Consider the following 5,390-nt stretch of genomic DNA (forward strand, 5'->3'; position numbering starts at 1 on the left):
GAAACAAAATTGTATAAATAGCATGACATGATAATTTTTTTGGAAATGATAGTAAATTCACTTCCCTCTTCACTGCAGTAAAATTTTCCTCTGACTGCTAACTAATCTCCTGAAGGAAATACAGACACGTTACTACCCTCATACACGTCACAACAAAACATTCAACTACTATTATGAGTTGGCTTGCTAATCAATTGAGAATGAATTTACTTAGGTATTTAGGTATGCTTCCCAATAAATTCTAGAACATATCTTATTTCGTAGGACTGATATATATATATATATATATCAGCAAAATGTCCTGATTTTCCAAATTTAAAACATTTTCCTTTGGAAAAATATTTATCAAACTTTGAGTTATTTTTTCGAGATTTATTGGCTGCTAGAAATTTTCTGATGGGTTTATTATATTTTCTTTTCTTGAAACTATTGTAATATGGAGCAGGTCTTTTCTTGAAAACTTTATCGGGTTTCTTCTTATTTCTCCGGGAAGGAACCATAGGAGGCAACCCAAATTGTTCACAGAAATTACCCATTTCATATTTAGGCTTCTTTTTGTTTTTCAATTGTTGTCTTATCATTTTTTGATCAATGCACATTTTTATGCCAAGTTTTTTAACAGTAGAAAACAAATCACCATAAGTCAATTTTTCATATTCAATTAATCCAGTATTAGAATTAATGAGTTCGTCTTTAACTTTGTGAGCAAATAATGAAGGTAATCCATCAATAAATTTTCTTTCCAATAAGTTTTTTGACTATCAGGTCTAACCATAATACGAGAAAGAAAAACATCTTGATACCATCTATAATCAGACATAGTAGGGCAACAAAGATTATTCAAGAAATCAGAAAAGCGAGAAGTAATGTTAGACGGTGTTCCAATAAAATGCTTAATGATTGTGTAAATCAATGTGTTAACACTATCAGGTTCACCAGTGCCACGTTGCTCATCAAATATTGGTAAGCCATCTTCATCTTTTTTGACAGCTTTTCTAATTGTTTCTCGGGATTCTTCAGTGAGGTGTTTATCCCACCAATTCCGAAGAGTTCCAGAGAAGCCAGTAGAAAGCAAATCAACAATCTTTGATTGGCTTAAATTGTGATTAGTAACATAAGCATTAGCAACCATAGACATGTGATTCATTTTATTCAATATTTCTTATTCAGACAAACCATCAATGTTCCATTCATAAAGTTTATCAGTAGAAACAGAAAACTGGGATTGAAAAAATCTTTCTTCAAATTGTAAATCAGGAGGAGTGGGTTTTGTATACCAATTTTTTGTGAGATTAATGGGTTTGGCATTATCAAAAATTCTATGGAGTGTTTGATCAGGATCAAAATTTTCTTCAATTATTTTAATGTTGAAGTCAGAAGGGTATTGAGAATATTCAGAATCATCTGAATCAGATGTCTCATTGATTTTTTGGACAACACAGGCTTGTCCGGAGCCAGAAGCTTGACTAGTTTTCAAGTCTTTCAACATTTTGTGAATTCTATCAACAATTTTTTGGTTAGTGGTTTTCAATCCAATATATATATATATATATTGATAAGCGCTAAAATATTCATATCTTCAGCCCTTATCTTACATGTTTTAATCCTTTGGTTTTGGTTAATTAGGCAATTTTACTTTCTTTTTGTGTTTTTGATGTTTTTACAGGCTTTTGAAAGAAAGTGAAGTAAAACTGGGTGATTTAGGCTCAAAAAGAGAATATGGGAAAATTGGAGCTCCCTGGTACTGCGATCAATCGCAGGGTACCTGCGATCGAGTGCAATACCAGAGAAGATGCTGCATGAGCTAGGCCAGGAGCGATCGAGCGCAGGCAAAGGAAGGATCGATCGCAGACCTGCGATCGAGCGCACACGGGCTGCGATCGAGCGCACCCGTGAGCAGGAGGCATTCCAAGTGGCGGCTATAATGTCCCTATTTCCATATTAGGGTTTTTCAAACTCCAAATTGTAATAGGACTGAAACCCTGCGAAAACCTTAGGGTTTACTACTTTTCCAAGGACTTCTAAAGCCTATAAATAGACTCCTAAGCCTTTAGAATAGGTAGGCTTGGAGAAGGGAGAAGAATAGGAGCTCTCAAGTTCAAGTCTCGGCTTTATTCTTTCTTTTATTTTATTTTATGAAGATGTTTAACATCAACTCTATGTGTAGCTAATTTACTTAGTTGGGCTAGATTGAAGCCCTAGTTATGTTAAATTAATATTTCAATATTGGCGCCTTATGATGATCATGTTGTGCTATTTAACTTGATTAATACCTGCTTGCATGAATTCCTCATATGTGTATGCCTGATCAACATGTGCATGTGGTATGAACTTGTTAGTTAGATCAATTTGGATGGCCGAGTCCTGGGTTTAACTTAAGTAACAAAAGAATCCACACCGCAATTCTTGGGTTAATCAACATGGGGAACCAGGAGTATATACCCATGCCCTAGGCCTCGTGTGTTTGTCGATTTCCATAGAACATATGCTTTTCTAAAGAACAACTTAGTATTTACCATGCTAAATCCTTTAGGAAAGAAAAGAGTTAGAGTATACATCCATGCCTAACTCGTTGCTTAGGGAAATTAATAGTTTAAGAAGTATACACCCATGCCCTTAGGTTGGCAAACATTAAATATGCATAACTTGATCAAAACATTGGCATATTGATATATTAACTTAATATAATTAATGGTGGTTATCAAAGCCCTACCCTTTGTTATCATCACTTAAACAATCAATCTTTATTTTGCTTTTGCTTAAGGAATTTATTTTTAAACATAAATTTAGCAATCCTCGTGGGAATGATCATGTACTTGCACCCTATATTACCATGTTGACCTTGTGCACTTGCAGGTAAAACGTACAATTATTTACCTATTAATTTAGGTAGATTTTGCACAACAAGTTTTTGGCGCCGTTGCCGGGGATTGCGGCGAATTTTGTTTAAATTTATCTTTCTTTAGTTTTTTTAATTTAGTATTAGCAAAAATCAAAAAGAATTTCTTGTTTTCCTTAACTTTTCTGTTTTCTGTTTTAGGTTGCGGATTGGCATTCTGTGATTGTGACCAATCGTCAGCCAAGTGCGATCGAACGCACCAACCTATGATCGAGCGTAGTTCCAGAGAGCATCCGAACCAGGTAGTGCTGAAGCTGCCAAGTTCAAGCAAGGTCGTCGATCTCAAGCCTCAACCGTTTTTCCCCTCGATCTTGAAATTGAGAGGACAATCCAACAACGACCTAGAGACAAAGAAGGAGAAGAAGAAGTTGAAGTGGAAGACGTGCCAGAAAATCCAATTGGGCCAAGACTCCTAGAAGCAAATCCACCACGAGTGAGGAGACCAATGAAGCAAGCTTACGTGCCAACAAACCTCCATCAACCCTCATGCATAGCATATCAACCGGAGGTGGAGGGCAGTTATTATATCTCTCCCCAAATCCTCAATGCATTGACCCACTTCAGAGGCGTAGCTACTGAGGATCCCAACTTGCATCTTAAGGAATTCTTTCACTTATGCAAGTTGCAGAATGTTCAAGGCCTCACTCAAGAGAGACTCAGGTTAGTTCTCTTTCCTTTTTCCTTGAAATATAATGCTAAACTGTGGTACAATTCCTTGCCTGCAAAGTCCATTCATACTTGGGTAGAATTGACCTCCAAATTTCTAAAGAGGTTTTTCCCAGCCTAGAAGACAAAGCAACTTAAAAGGGAACTTCAAATGTTCCAACAACGAGACGGAGACTTGTTCTTTGAAGCATGGGATCACTTCAATTCCTTACTCCTAAAGTGCCCACATCACAACATCCCTCAAGATGAGCAGGTACAAATTTTCCATGAAGGATTAGATGATACTAACAAAGGGATGATTGATTCAGCTTGAGGAGGAACACTTATGGAAAGGAGTAGTGAGGAAGCTGTGGAAATTTTTGATACATTAAGTGAACACTCACAGCAATTCTATTCACGAGGAAGGAGAGGAGTTAAGAGCAAGGGCATGTATGAGGTGAATCTCAGTGGAGGATCAACTAATCAGTTGGCTGCAGTAGAAAAGAAATTGGATATGCTTGTCAAAGCCATGACTGTTTAGAAAACTTCACCTCTACAACAGGACACGCAATGCCAGGTATGTGCTATTTGTTCCCATTTAGATCACACCACTGAGAAGTGTCCTTTTGCATAACAAGAAGAGGTGAACTTTGTGGGACAAAACAATTATCCCCACAAGAACAACCCATACTCCAATACTTACAATCCAGGATGGCAAAACCATCCTAATTTCTCCTGGAGTAATAATCAAGGACATCAGAAGGGGACCCAACAAGCAAGTCAACCAGCTCAAGAGCCAAAGATGAACCAACTAGAGAATATGATACATAGCCTGGTGACTTCACAACAACAATTCATGGCTGATCAAAAACATGTCAATACAAAGATTGAGCAAGCCATCCAAAAGCTGGAAGTGCAAATGGGTCAGATGGCAAAGGAGCTGAGTGAGAGGAAGTAGGGGGAATTCTCAGCTCAAACAGTACCTAACCCAAGCAATCACCAGCAGCTGAAGGCAGTCACAGTTCAAAGAGGTCCCACTCCTACAAGAGAACTTGAGCCTAATTCTGAAGAGCTCAAGTGCAGCTCTTCACACTAGGAGTCCTACAGCCATCAGTAGATGCATTGAGCAAGCAAGAACCTCAAGCGCATCTACTCACAAAAGTGGTACTGATGCCACTAAGAGGACGGTAACATTTTTTATCTCATTTTGTTTTCATCTCACTTTCTTTTTTTCATACATGTCTTGACTATCCCTGATGTTTTGACCTTTTACTTTTCTTTTGTTCAAAAAAAAAAATAAAAAATAAAAAATAAAAAATAAAAAATAAAAAATAAAAAAATAAAAAATTTGACATTCTGGTACTACGATCGATCGCAGGGCCCCCTGCGATCGAGCGTAGTTACCGAAAGGGGCCTGATACTTTCTGTTAGTGCGATCGAATGCACCCCAGGTGCGATCGAGCGCACTATGCCCAGACATGAGCGCCTTTGCCCGAATGCGATCGAGCGCACCAGGTGTGCGATTGAGCGCACTCGGACAGTAGGGCCTGCGAACTATTTAGGTCACTTTTTCCCTAGGGCCCACAACCTCTCTCCTGGCCCCGTACAGTTCCTTCCCCAATCTCCACCTCCGGCACTCATTCTTTCCCCATTTTGCAACTAGATTTCACCAAATCCACTACACCACCACCATCTAAGACCCTTTTCCGGCCACCATACCACCAATTTCACCGAAAACCACATCACATTCCAACCTTACCCCAACCCTAAAACATCACCGAACACTCCTCCAACCTCCATATTTTTTCAATTTTTTTGCAATAGTGGGTGTTTATCCACCCACATT

This window comes from Corylus avellana, chromosome ca8 (assembly GCF_901000735.1).
Source record: "Corylus avellana chromosome ca8, CavTom2PMs-1.0".
NCBI lineage: Eukaryota > Viridiplantae > Streptophyta > Magnoliopsida > Fagales > Betulaceae > Corylus > Corylus avellana.